A 15,734-nucleotide genomic window follows, 5' to 3' on the forward strand; every position below is an offset into this window, starting at 1 on the left:
TAATTCCCTCAATTCTTCCTCTCTGTCACTGTCCCGTTCTCTTTCTCTTCTTCCCCTGTTCCACCTTGTTGTTGCTTTGCTTCTTTATTTAAATTCCCTTCTTCCTGTTGTCTTGTCTGCTTCCTGTCCTCCCACCTCTTCTATCTCATCACTAATTCCCTCAATTCTTCCCTTCCGTCATCCGTCATCCGTCATCCGTCCCTTTCTCTCTCTCTTCCTCTTTCTCTCTTCCTTCTTGTTTTTTGGCCCGTTCTGCTTGTTTGTAAATCATATTTGGCTTTGAGAATACCGAAGGGGGTGGCAGGCGGCAGGCGATGCTGTAAAAGATTCATGATCCCCCAAATTGGCCTCCTTAATAATTCACTCTGACTCAGCATGGGACTGGGACAGGATGAGTGGAGAGAGAGGGGGGGTTGTTGTTGCAAAATCGCAGAATTGCAGAACTGCATTGAAGACGATAAACAGGAGAAATTGCTGATATTTGTGACTGCTGTCACATTTTCCATCCCTCCTGGATGGATGGACAGATGGACAGATGGACAGATGGATGGATGGATGGATAGATAAGGAATTGGTTTAAAAATGTATAATCCATTTTAGATTTTTGCAATAAATCAAATGAAGGCAGATATATAGACTTTTGACCGCCCTCGCACAAGTCTGTGTAGTGACTGGTGAGGACATAACTTTGGATCCAAGTCTTCTCCTCTCATATTTAGGCCTGCATATCAGAGCTACAGTTATTGGCATGCACCTCATGGGTAGATTGCATATTAGGGAGGAATCGTTTGATTGTTTCTCCATTTTAACTTAAAGTGATACAGTACCATTTTTAGAAATTAGCTCATATTGCACCTCCCCTTGAGTTAAATAATTGGGTTTACCTTTCTCATGTACTTTTAGTCATTCTCTGAGTATGGCAGTGCAAAGTTTACCTACAAGCTAGCAGTTAACATTGAATGCTAAGACCAGCTGGCGGCAAGCTGGTCACATAGGATTCACACTTGCCATTGTGCAGTAACTTAATTCACAATGTTGCCGTCTTAGACTTACAGCACCAGGCGATTTTTTGTGTGGAAAAAGTTGTCTTTTCACCATCAGTACTGCCATCGAGGGTTCTCACACACTACAGTCCCTGGTCTCATAGGATTAAAGACTAGCTTGGAGGTGAACTTTGCACTGCCATACTCAGAAAATGGTTGAAAGTACAAGAGAAAGGTAAAACTCAATCATTTAACTGAAGGAGAGGTGTAAAATAAGCTTATTTCCAAAAATGGTACAGGATCACTTTAATCAGGCCCGTAGCCAGGGGGGGTTCGAGGGGTTCGTTCGAACCCCCCCTCCCGTCCCCCACCCCCACTCGTACCCCCCAACACTGGGCCAACAATGAAAATAACTGTCAGATAGCAGTAATTTGAAGCAATTCATGTCCATTTATGTTAAGAATGGGGAGCGACAGACAAACAATTAAGGACAGCAATAGACTCACAGCAAACTCATAATGAACAAAATATGTCTACATTAAAATATTTGAAGTGTGTTCGTGTATTTGGGGACATTGGAATAGGGAGCCAAATGAAGTCCACTTTCCAGGGAAAAAGATCCCCCCCTACCACAACGCTGGCTACGGACTTGTTAATGGGCATTATATCATGCAAATTCCTCTTTCGTCTACCCATCCCATAATCTGTACAGCTTCTGCTATCACATTAAAGCACATAGGCATACATAACTTTGGACCGCCCTCGTCCAAGTCTGTGTGGTGAAGACTGAGACAACTTTCGGTCCAAGTCCTCTCCTCTCCCATTAAGTCCTATGCATATCAGAGCTAGAGTATTTGGCATGGTTCAAGTCTTCTCCTCTAGAGTATTTGGCATGGTCCAAGTCTTCTCCTCTCTCATTTAGGCCCAGGCAGAATATTTGGCGTATTCCACGGGGTCAGCTGTGGCCTAGTGGTTAGAGAGTTGGTTTTTCAAGGTTGCATGTTCGAATCCCACCTTTCTCTGCACCTCCATCCATGGCTGAAGTGCCCTTGAGCAAGGCACCTAACCCCACATTGCTCCAGGGACTGTAACCAATACCCTGAAAAATAATAGTTGTAAGTCGCTTTGAACAAATGAAAGCATCAGCTAAGTGCAATGTAATGTAATGTAATGTAATGTAATGTGGCAACAGATGGCGGAATGTTTGTCTGGGGATTCTGAGCCCTGCTGTGTCGCTACTAGCAACACAAGGTCACGACCAAAACACCCTCCATTTAGCCCACGCAAATGCCCACACACAGACACACACAGAAACACACAGAAACACACACACACACACACACACGCACGCACGCACACGCACACACACACGCACGCACGCACACAGGCACGCACGCACGCACACACACACACACACACACACACACACACACACACACACACACACACAAACCACCCAATGGCTAAAAACCTAAAACCACAGCTGTTGCAATTGGGGTTCATTCAGCCATTGAAATTACACTAAAGGTCCCGATAGGACACCAGAGACCTGATTGGTCAAAATTGGGCAGCAGGCAAACACAACAGGAAGTCAGACTTCAAAGGGGATTAAAACTCCATCAGCAGTTACATGTTATGGGCCAGATGGGGAGAGCACTGAAACTAGATGGCTGCAGAAACCCAGATGCTGTGATAAAATATGGACAAATACCCTATATTTTGAAGGCCTAGAAGAATATTTTGAAGGCCTTTGAAGAATCCTGAAAAAACAGCTTGAATGTTTGATACAGTATTACTGTTTACGTGGGGTTATGCGGGCATTCCAGTCATCAAGTGCCCACATGGTTAATTTGAGGCCTGAAGTAGGGTCATAGGGTGGCCACAGAAACTAACCTAGAATTGAGTCCTAAAAACACTGGGTAATAACATGCCAATTCACACACAGTCCCCAGGTGACGCTCTCCAATTTGACTGATGTCTCACATACAACTACCTTTTGATGCCACAGAAAGAATTTTAAGTATTAGCATCCTACATCTAACGGTTTTGGAGATGAGGTCCTCCAAAGTTTGGCTGCCACAGAGTATTTGTCCATATCTTATCACAATGTCTGGATTTCGGCAGCCATCTGCTGTAGAGAGTTGGTTAGCATTTCAGGTCATTTTGTTAGTGACCATAAGGGGTCTTAGGGCCAAAACATACCAAGGCGGAACGGAACGGTCGCAGGACGGACGCGGTCTTTCTGCTTAGTTTTTTTACGGCGTGTTTTTATCTGCCTTTCACACTGACAGCGTCGGCGTGCACGGCCAGTCCTGTTCAAAACCCTCCCCACAGCTAAAGCTAGCATGCTACTTTGTCATTCATTTGAATGGGGCACCGCCGGTTGCCGGCGTGAAAAATAAGCTCGAGTTCTATTTTCCAAATGCAGCGCGGCGCGGAGCCGGCTCCCGCGCCGCTGACGCCCGACTACCGCCGGTTGGTGTGTAAGGACAGATAGGTTTCAATGTATTTTCACCGACGCCGGTAAAAAACGCGGCCGTTCCGCGACGCTTTACCGCCTTAGTGTGTAAGACCCCTTACACACCAGGGCTGTAAAGCGTCGCGGAACGGCCGCGTTTTTTACCAGAAAAAACACAGAAAAAACACAGAAAGTGTTACCTTATGATTTACAGTGAACTGAAGTAGGCCTACTGATGATAGCTCTTAATATAGTTGAAATATAAAGCATAACCATCATTAAAAACTATTATGAAAGAAAATGAACAATGAAGGCATATTGCTCTTTACCTCATTCTGTCTCTTTGTCTCTGTCTCTCCCTCTTTCCCATTTACAATAACACCCCCCCCTCTCTCTCTCCCTCTCTCTCTCTCTCTCTCTCTCTCTCTCTCTCTCTCTCTATCTCTCTCCCTCCCCCTCTCTCTCTCTCTCTCTCTCTCTCTTTCTCTCTATCTCTCTCACTCCCTCTCTCACTCTCCCACTCTCTCTCTCTGCCTGTCTGTCTCTCTCTCTCTCTCTGTTTCTCTCTCTCTCCCTCTCAATCCCCCCCCCCTGTCTCTCTCTCTCTCGTATTGGTATGCGGTGTCCATCCTTCAGGATAAGCATCTTCTCTCTGCAGACAAGTCTGGGAGCGCTGGGCTGGAATTGCACATATATATATATATACAGATGGAAATAAGGCCATGAGACAGTCTGGCTTTAGACTGTGTTAGAGTCAGACGTCTTGACCGCTGGAGGAGATGCATTGTCAACAGTAAGATGAGGACAGAGGAAATTGAAGTGGGACTCAAGAGCTCTCTTCTATCTCCACACAGACACAGTGCATTGGTCATGAGCAGGGGAGAGACACTGCAAATTGTATATGGTGTTGTACATTGCATTGCACTGCATTCCGTATGGGACAGTTTTTTTTAGATATCTAGGGCTTATTCAATTTTGTGTGCGGTGTTAATTTTTGTGCTGTGTCATAATGACAATGGGAGTTGGCGATTCCCAGTTGGGCTTTCACTTTCACTCTTTCATTTGCCTTTTTCTCACTATAGTCTATAGAGCTCTTTGTATGTAGCTCGCAGAGCCCCCTGGTGGAATCCTGAGAATCTCCCCAGCAAAACACTGGCCGAAGCATTTATTGTTTGTTTGCATTGTCACATGTCAGCTTGCAGACTATTGCCTCTTTTCCACTGCCGGTTTTCTGGTAGGCCAACAGCTCAAACACAGCACAACTCGGCTGCCACTTTTTGCTTTACAATTGAGCTCTGTCGTGCCTCTTCGAAAAGCCAAAAAATGACAGCCGTGCCAAAGCAAGAATGGGAAACAACAAAAGGAGAATGAACTACATAGGTAGGAATATAGGCACGTAAACTAGCGAATAGACTACTATATTACTGAAGACTTCCTTGTCTTCCCTCAATATTTTCGTCTTACTTCTTGACGGTACTCACAAACTCACAATCCTTGGCAGCACAGGCTTGCTTACCCACCAATATGTATGAACAGAGACAGCACAATTGCCATGAGGACATTTTTTTTATTGTATTTTCATTTCTTTATTTCATTTCAGTTTTCTTTTTTTCTTGCAGTACATTTGGCATGACTCCAGAGGTTGACTAACCCCATGTGTGAAAAGAGACAGCAAAACTATGGTGAGGACATGTTTTTCTCTTTTTTTCTTCTTTTTCCGTTTTTCTCGCTGTGCTGTTAGCGTGACATTTATGTCCGACCCCTTGAGCTTTATCAGCCAAAACTACAAAAGGCAGAGAGGGAAAACCATTTATCAAAAGCTACTGTGGAAGCAAACACCCACACATACACATACACACACACACACACACACACACACACACACACACACACACACATACACATACACACACACACACAAGAACACACGCACGCATGCATGCACCAAGGCACACACGCACATGATTACGCACGCACACATACACACACGCGCACACGCACACGCACGCGCACACATACACACATACACACACGCGCCCTAGCACGCACACATGCACACACACACACACCAAGGTCATGGAAAAGAGAAAGCCAGACAGAGCGGAACTGTAACAGTATTACAAAGCAGCCCCACAGGTTATAAATAAAACAAAATCACATTGGAATGCCATATGAGTGAACACATCACAGCACTTCAACCTGCCTTTTTACTGTAAGAAAAACAATGTGATGATGTTATATAACAAGAAAATAAAAGTATAAACAGATTGTGTGTGTGTGTGTGTGTGTGTGTGTGTGTGTGTGTGTGTGTGTGTGTGTGTGTGTGTGTGTGTGTGTGTGTGTGTGTGTGTGTGCCTGCCTGCATGCGTGCCTTCGTGCGGGCATGCATTTGTGTGTGGTATTGTATGTGTGCTTCATGTGCTGATATGACAGGTGCAGGAGTGGTACAGGGCAGGTCTATTTCACACCTGTGTGGTCTCAGCCAGGAACACTCTAGCACTGTCACTCTCACTCATCTGCCTCTCTCACACACACACACACACACACACACACACACACACACACACACACACACACACACACACACACACACACACACACACACACACACACACACACACACACACACACACACACACACACCCTCTCTGTCAGATACAAGATAAAAATAAGCATTCAGAGAGGAAGGTACAGGCTGTAATATCCCGACCACATATGGATCTGAGGTTGCATCTCGCCGTGCAAGTGGAGACTTGTTTTCCCCGAAGACTCAACATCCTTTCCGTATGCCAAATCCACATTCTGTGTCGTCTATCCAATTTCCTTCAACTCATCATCTGATTTCGGTCCAAAAAATGCTGCTTCCTCTGTTACAACTACTACTACTGCTGCTGCTACTACTACTGCTGCTGCAGTGCCTAAAATTTAATGTGCGACTGAGTGCAAAAACTTACTTTGGGCCAACGGCACTTTGCAAGATACTAAGGGTATCGTCTAGGGGGCAGATAGCCAATGAGGCCATCATTAATGTTTTCCAGCATTGTTTGACTCTACCGCGACCTCAACATGGAAGATTGGAAGATCACCCCTTGCAGAAGGGTCAATTATATTGCACCATATGCACAAGTTTGTGTACCTTGTGTCCATGGGGGCCGCAAGAGGGGGAAAGGTGTTACAGATTCTAAGGGCCCGACAGCAGAGGGCCCCTGGTAGGATGCTAATAACATAATTTGACATTTTGGGGCCCAAAATTTGAATCTTTCATGGGGCCTAACATTTTTAGAGGCGCCCCTGCTTGTGTCAGGTGTTCTCCCCCGTGCAAAATCGACATGAGATACGCATGGCAACCATACTGTAGGTGCCGGAAAGGGGGATGCAGTGGTGTATTTGCATCCCCACTTTTGGGCTCCCTAAATGAGGCTTTGTCAATTTTCACTGCACTCAAATGAGTGGAGTGCAGCAGCAGTGGTAACATTGTTAAGGAATAATGAATCAAGAAATGAAATGCACCATCACATTAAAACCTTGATGGTAGGGATGTAAATAAAATCGAAATGTATCGATCTATTGGAAGTATCGGCCTGCGATTTAATCGAATCGCATCGTATCGTGGGGCATTCTTAAGAATCGAAAAGAATCGAAACGCTGGCCCCTGTGCAATGCCCTAGCAGTAGTGCAAAAGTAATTGGAAAAAATTGAATCGAACCAAATCGCATCGTGTCATGCTGTGTGTTGTCTGCTGTGCTGTGCTGTGTTGTGTCGTGTGTTGTCTACTCTGCTGTGTTGTGTGTTGTCTAGTCTGTGCTGTGCTGTGCTGTGCTGTGTTGTATGTTGTCTGCTGTGCTGTGCTGTGTTGTGTGTTGTCTAGTCTGTGCTGTGCTGTGTGTTGTCTAGTCTGTGCTGTGCTGTGTTGTGTGTTGTCTAGTCTGTGCTGTGCTGTGCTTTGTGTTGTCTTGTCTGCGTTGTGCTGTCTGTTTTGCACTGTGTTGTCTAGTCTGTGCTGTGCTGTGTTGTGTGTATTTCTGTGGCCTCTATGGAGTCCATGTTAAAAAAAAAACCTTTGTTGTTGTATAGAATGATTGCTTTGGTCTCTCGTCTGGCCACTGTTTTCCAAATGAGCTTGTAGTTATTTGTTGTCTACTCTTTGCTGCGCTTTTTTCTGTGTTATCTTCAGCCTCTATGGAGTCTACAGTATATCAATCAGCTTTTTTTTATCTACCATTTGAGTGTTTTGGTCTCTCGTCTGGTCACTGTTTTCCAAATTAGTTTGTAGCTATTCGCGTTTGTCTCTCTGTGGATGTGTGTGTGTGTGTGTGTGTGTGTGTGTGTGTGTGTGTGTGTGTGTGTGTGTGTGTGTGTGTGTGTGTGTGTGTGTGTGTGTGTGTGTGTGTGTGTGTGTGTGTGTGTGTGTGTGTGTGTGTGTGGATGCGAATGCTGTGCAGGGCAAGAGAGGGATGATGGAGGGACTTGTGAAATGTTCATGTGTTTGTTTTCGTTTCTTAATTACGTCTGTTGGGCCTCTCAGTGCAGGGATGTAATTATTTTAACAAATGTATCCATTTGAGGGAAACACTGTGGGTTATTTAGATGAGGAAAAAATGGTTTTGGAATACACATTTTAATCATTTCACGTAAACCAAAGTAGTAAACAAAACAAAAGAGATAAACAAAGAACATCCATAGTTTGTAATCCTGGACCGAACTGCATGCAATTATTTTCGACCCAATTGTCCGTGTCATTATTATAAACGTTGGCAAAATGAGTTACAATAATGGAAGAATGTATGGAAGTGAAGACTAGGATTACAAAACCGAAGTAATGCAGTCCGACTTCAAATAAGTCTTGCAATTTAATTAACACCTTGTTCATGTGAACTCTGCAGTAGATTGGCTGAAGTGCAGTAATCTAATATAGTTTATGCCTCTTTTCCACTGCCTGTTTTCTGGTAGGCCTACAGCTCGACAAATCGTGACTCGGCTGACACTTTTTGCTTTTTGAACAGGCATGACACAGCTCAATAAGTAAAGCAAAAAGTGGCGTCCGAGACACACTATGTCGAACAGTAGACCTACCATAAAGTCGACAGTGGAAGAGAGGCATCAGAGTTAGTGGACCAGTAGCTAAGAGATAGGCCATGAACCTTATGGATAAGTGTCCAACAGCACATACAGTAGGCCTACGTAGTAAATTAGTCCAACAGAGAAAGCAGAGGAAATCTATGGATGTCTAATACAGTAGGCTGAGATGGAGCAAAGTAATTGTATTAAGTGGGGGGACCCTTTCACACAACTTTATCCTGGGCCCAGCCAATGCTGCCAACGACATATACGCCTACTGTCTCCTCAGAGGAAGCAGTGGCTAAGAGATAGCATGTGAACCTTGGGTTAGTGCCCGACAGTACATAAGCCTACGTAGTAAATCAGTCCCATAGAGAAAGCAGAGGAAATCGATGGATCGCTAATGCAGTATAGGCTGAGAAGGAAAGGAAAGGCCTTTTCACATGGCTTTCACATGGGTTTTTCCTGGGCCCGGCCAAAGCTGCCAACAGCGTAGGGCTGCACGATTATGGAAAAAATCATAATCACGATTATTTTGATCAAAATCATGATTTCGATTATAATCACGATGGAACACTGGAGTTGCCCCCATAAAATCGTGATTTTCATGTTTTATAATCGTCTCGGCCAGAATCGTGATTTTGATTAAAATTGTATTAATTCTGCAGCCCTACAACGGCATATACTGTAAGCCTACAGTGTCCTCAGAGGAAGAAAAGGATTCATATGGATTTATATTGTATGTAGTGGACTATCCTGTGTGGATTTATATTGTGTGTTGTAGACTGTACTGTGTGGACGTAGATAGTATGTGGTGGCTAATTCACAGACAGTGGGGTGGATTTGTATCCAGTTGCTGAGTCATCTGTTGGTGAGCATGGGGATGTGATGTGCAGACAACAAGCTCTGTGGTGCAGAAGAAGAACACCATAGAAATCACTATATCCCAAAGCCGTTAGCTTCACAGCGTCTGGTTCATACCAGACAACTAAACTGAATTAAAAATATTTTATTTTTTAAGAAATAAAAAAAAATACAACTACAAGAATCTGGCTGTTTTTGACATCGAAATTCATGTTTGTAGTCGAGCTTCATTCACCAAGCTTATGTTTTTGGCAGCTCAGCAAAGCATAGAAAATCACAACAGAACACTGGTGGGGTTTTTCTTTTCAGTCTTGGTACTTTTTGTTTTTCCTGGACTGGTGCTTTGTCTGTTCAGCAGGCGTCTGTAGTCTAGCAGTACAGCACCTCAGCACCTCAGAGCTGGTGAATAAATTCAATTATGTGCAGTGTGGGTAAATATGAAATGCACAATCCCATCAATAATTGTGGCTTGGATACTCCCAGGACAGAGAGAGAGAGAGAGAGAGAGAGAGAGAGAGAGAGAGAGAGAAATGGTGTGTGTGTGTGTGTGTGTGTGTGTGTGTGTGTGTGTGTGTGTGTGTGTGTGTGTGTGTGTGTGTGTGTGTGTGTGTGTGTGTGTGTGTGTGTGTGTGTGTGTGTGTGTGTGTGTGTGTGTGTATGCCTTGGTTGCCTCAGATTGTCCTATTAGACTGCTATGGACTGAAAGTTTTGAGGAAAGACTGTGTAGAAGTTGCAATCCAATTTAAAATCATCTTTACTGCTGACTGACTGAAAACCGAAAGGGAACCGGTGCCGACAACTTACTGAAATTTTCTTGTATATGCTAAATAGGGTACAATCATAGATTAACCTAGACTGGCAATGGGCGGTTCAAGGCACTAGCAGAATTTCGGATTGACTGGGCGCAGACATCTTTGCGATTTTCGCGCCCCATCGGCTCCTCCCACAGACATAGCTCCTCCTAGTGAAGACTATCAGAGCTGTGAGCCATAGGAATGCATACGATTTCAAACGGTGACTACAACGTTATCAAAGTGGGTTTCAATAATTTTCTGTAAGATTTTGACAAATCGTAACATCTATATTGTCACTCCAGGAATGGAATCACCCTCACTACCACCAAACGTTTTATAATAGACCCAGAAGTTGAGCGGTCTTGCCAGATCGGACGGTTTCTCGCCAAATCGGGCCGTTTAGGAAGGCGGTCTTCGGGTAGAAAAGGGCACACGATCATCTCATCTGGCAACCCTGCCGAGACTCTATTCGTTGCAGCAATGCAGGTTACGGTTTGAGGATATTTTGTGATACTGAATCGGTCATGCTTGTGTGTATGCAACTTATTTGGTATAATTTACTTGTAGTTATTGACAACTATGTACATAGGTGTGTATATAACCCGTACGTTCAGTAAAGCTGACTGTGCAAGCTTCCCAGAAGACGCTGATGGTAACCTAGCAACATCACGAGCCCAGACAGAAAGATATTCAGACCCTCGTCTTCGCGTGTAATGGCATTGTACAACATTATGCTGTGTTGTATTGTGTTGTATTATATGATGTTGTGTTATATATTATTATAGATACACAACACATACGGCAAACGAAGCATCACATTATTTTTGACACTTTTAGAAGTTCATTTCACATACAGGAAGAACTTTGCTTATGGACTGATGACGTCATTACGTAAAAGTTTGTGGTTACGGGAGTCTTCACCAAGATGGCGGTCGGACTGCTGAGAAATCCGAAAAATTTGAGGCCCATTGCCAGTCTAGGTTAATCTATGTCTATGGGTACAATCTCAGTGTGTGCTCCATGGCCATATACTTTATTACTTTACTGCAGGAGTTCAAAGGTCACAGGCAGAAAACAGGCAGCAGCCATATCAGACGGCAGGTGCTTTCCGACTACAAACTGTATGTGCTGTGCCTTTAATTCTCTCTCGTGTGTGTGTGTGTGTGTGTGTGTGTGTGTGTGTGTGTGTGTGTGTGTGTGTGTGTGTGTGTGTGTGTGTGTGTGTGTGTGTGTTTGAGAGAGAGAGAGAAAGGGGGAGCGGACAGTGAGTGAGTGAGTGAGAGAGAGGGAGAGGGAGAGGGAGAGAGAGAGAGAGCTTGATGCCCCCGATCCCACCTGATAGGTAACAGGTTTCTACATTTCCACAACACTGATAGTTGAATAAACAATCATTTTGTGGGAAAAAAACACATAAAAATCAGGCATGTGCGCTCCAATACGGCAGGTGAGGCAGTGCCTCACCAGCCTACATGAGAATGATGAGATGCAGTAAATGTGAATAATAGTAACAATAACAACTATTGTTTTCGAGCATCTGCGCCATAACTACCATTTGTGCAGTATTTAAACAGTTTCAATCATTTTCGTGGCCAAAATCGTAATATTTGCCCATTTCATGTCAAATTGCTCCGAATACGCTGAATTTGGGGCAGCTCCGAACTTGCCTCACCCAGGATTGCGCAATCCCTCCTTAACAAGCTTGAGCGCATGCGCCATTTTGCTCGTTCTGTGTATGCAACCTGGTAATATTGTATTAAACGTTTTTATACACTTAATAGAAATATGTATGGTGTGCCCTCATTTTCCTGATAATGTTTTACTATTTTCTACGTGTGATTATCATTTCTTTACTCTGAACGCTTTGGCATAACGCCCACTGAAAGATACAGTAGTGCGGCGAGCTGCAGCTTGGCCTCACCCTCGTTCTGGCATTGAGAGTCTTGCTGGCAGTTACGTCATAGCGAATCTGAAGTTCAAAATAGTCGGTGTCATTAGTGTTGGCTAGCTTGTTCACTTTGACTGCTACCATGGAAGTGGATTTCATAACGAAACTAAGATCATTCTCAAAGTTGGATTTCCAAGGGAAACAAGACTTGATAAAGAATGGACGACCGACACCACAGCTGAGGAAATTGATGCAGGAGATTGGACAGAAGATTATTTGATCATTTCACAGTGAGTGGTACAACCGAAAAGACTGGCTATGTGGAATGGGAGACAACAAGCAAAAAAATGTTAGCAGTTTGCTAGCTGGGTTGGATATGTCAAACCGTGAGAAGCCCTGTAATCAAGACAGCATTTCAAGGTAAGGAAATTTGATTATTACATTTGCCCGCCGTGGCGTGTTGACTTGGGTCTATTTGATTTTGTCAAGATGAAGGAAGAGTTGTTTGAAAAATAGATCGGTTGCATTGGTTTTACAGTAGCTATGTTTCACATATGCATTTCAGGCGTAATCTTAACCTGCAACTAGTGAGAATGTTTTGAATGACATAGCAATGGCTACATGTCTCAAAGAATAATTCATCACGAGTGATTTTGGCAACAGAACGAACTAGGGCAGTGTTTCTCAAAGTGGGGCGTAAGACCCCTGGGGGGGGGGGGGGGGGGGGGGGGGGGGGGGCGGAGGCATCTCAGGGGGGGCGTGTAACATCTGATTTAGTTTTTTTCCCCAAAGGAAATGATTTACTGTCTCGTCTCGTCAAAGCCCTCACCAACATTATATTATTAATTGTCATGAATTTGAATAGCATAGGAAATGAACACACGTCTGCATTCGACTGCAGTCCTTCTTTGTTTAATCTCCACCAGTCTCCTTTCCTTTGATTCTGCGATCGCAAAATCAGTTTGCGCGAGTAGGCCTACTGCTGTTTCTTGGGGGGGGCTCGGAAGCATTCAGACCCTCTGAAGAGGGGAATGATGGAAAAAGTTTGAGAACCACTGTCATAGAGCCTCATGTTTCTTGGTAGCACCATGTTGACTGTATCTCCCTTCTCCAGCTGCAGAGTTAGGCCACTAGACAGATAGGCTTGTACGAAATTCAGAATTGGATGAATTTGAACTCAAAGTAATGGCATAATACGAACACTAGGTGGTGTCATTACCTTGAAGCTACACCACCCATTGAGAGTACATAGAACACCACCACCTAGTGTTCGTATTATGGCATTACTTTGAATTCAAATTCATCCAATTCGGAATTTCGTACAAGCCTGCTACATACATATATATAGACACATGACTGTCTTCAGTTTAAAGGAAATTTATTTGATAGTGACAATGAGTTATAGTCATCATTCATCAATCAAATAATCACCAAAACAACAGTGAGCAGTCACAGTCATCTGGCATTCAGAGAGGGAAGAGCAGGAAGCCACTGAAGGTGTTGTGGTTCTCACCAGGACTGTCATAGAGCCTCATGTTTCTTGGTAGCACCATGTTGACTGTATCTCCCTTCTCCAGCTGCAGAGTTAGGCCACTAGACAGATAGGAGGTCCATCCATCGGTGTCACTTTCAGCCTGCCACATGAGCACTTCTCCATTCTTATGCATCTTGATAGCCATGGTGCGGGAGTCCAGTTCATCCGTAACAGTGAACCTGAAGTAGTAGACCCCCCTGACTGGAGCTGTGAATATGCCAGTTATGCTGCTGTAGGCCTGTCCAACATTGGTGAAGACGTTCTTGAACTCTACGTTCTGGTCATAACCCCCAGACACTATGAATCCACTATGAATCCAGTCAGACCTGCTGAGAAGGCCACCTTGGGTGCTCTGATCTCTATCCCCAGATTCTCCACTTCCGTCTCAGTGGCTGCCAGTCTGGTTTTCACTGCTGTCAGCTCTGCCTCTTGTGCTGCATTTTCCTTCTTCAGATTGTCTATAGGAGTTTCACTGACTGCCAGTCGTTGTTCCACTGCTACAATCTCAGTCTCCAGTACCTTGACCTTAGCCTCACTGGTCACAAGCCTTTGTTCCACTGCTACATTCTCAGCCTCCAGTTCCTCCACCTTACTCTCACTGACTGCCAGTCGTTGTATCACTGCTACATGATCTGCCTCCAATGCCTTAACATCATCTTGAGTATGTCGTAGGGTTGCTTTCAGGTCCACCACCATGTCTCTGAGTTCCTTCAGCTCAGCAGAGACGTCCAGCTGGATAGAGACTTTAGCAGCAGTAGCAGCCTCAGTGCCCTGAATCTCTGAATAGACTTCAGACCAAGTGCCCTGGCTCTCAGGATAAACATCTCTAGTGCCCTGGCTCTCCGGTCCTGTCTGGACTTCAGTCTGGGTGCTGCGAGTCTGAGCTCCACACATGGGGAGCAGCAGTACCAGCAGTGAGATGGCAGCCCTCATTTTCCAAGTCACTACAGAATAAAAATATTCAACAGACTATGATTACCTCATACCATGGAAGGGACCGTTTCGGACCTACTAAAATAATCGTCCACAATTCCATTAATGTACACAGATAGATACATCAGGCATGTCCTATCATGCAGTGTGTGTGGCAATTCAGAAAAGTAGATTTAACTCTCCCTATCTCTCTCTCTCTCTCTCTCTCTCTCTCTCTCTCTCTCTCTCTCTCTCTCTCTCTCTCTCTCTCTCTCTCTCTCTCTCTCTTTCTCTCTCTCTCTCATTCAGACTCTGCCTTCTAACTCCTTCACTCTCAAAGGGCAGTACAGTAACACTTTCTTAAAGTCAGATAGAGTATAACTATTATATAAAAAACTAGTATATATATTTTTAAAAATGTGTTATTAATATGTTAAGACTTTCAAGCCTAAGAATAAAGTAATCTTACCTTTAAGAGTAAGAATGCCCCGTCTGTCACTGGTGTCTGTAGCAGCAATACTGATGGCAGAAGTCGATGCAGCAGCAGTGTCTGGGAAGTAAACTCTGATCGCACGTGATCACCCTGATCAGGAATTATGTAAACACGTATGGGGTGACCTTAAACCCTGGAACCATGGTCAGTAATATCTTTTTATCAGTGACGTGCGGTCAGCTTTATGGCTGGTGAGGCACTGACTTTTCCAATATCAGATTTTCAAATATATATCAGTAAATATTTGCCAAATACCTATAAGTTTCATATGTCATTGCTTTCTTAATATAAGGTAGGCCTACATATTACAACATACTGCATTTAGAGAAAATGCTATTAGATATCTCTCTCTCACTCACACACACACACACACACACAGACACACACACACACACACACACACACACACACACACACACACACACACACACACACACACACACACACACACACACACACACACACACACACACACACACACACACACAGGATTCAAACAGTGGTCCAGAGTCGGCGTTGGCGCACATCTCTTAGGGGGGCGTAGGTAAACAACGGTGGGGCACTGCCATTTAACAAGTTCGAGTCAAGTTCACCATATAACTGGCGGCCTACTCCTCCTCCCTACACCAATATGTCTGTAAGCAAGATTGTTTAGTGCAAGGTGGACACCACATTCAGATCAGACGCGATATGTGTCCAGGATTATACTGTACTTTTATAGGCCGTCAAGATACAAGGCAATTCTCAGTGTTT

Source organism: Engraulis encrasicolus, chromosome 8 (genome assembly GCF_034702125.1).
Source record: "Engraulis encrasicolus isolate BLACKSEA-1 chromosome 8, IST_EnEncr_1.0, whole genome shotgun sequence".
In the NCBI taxonomy this organism is placed as follows: Eukaryota; Metazoa; Chordata; class Actinopteri; order Clupeiformes; family Engraulidae; genus Engraulis; species Engraulis encrasicolus.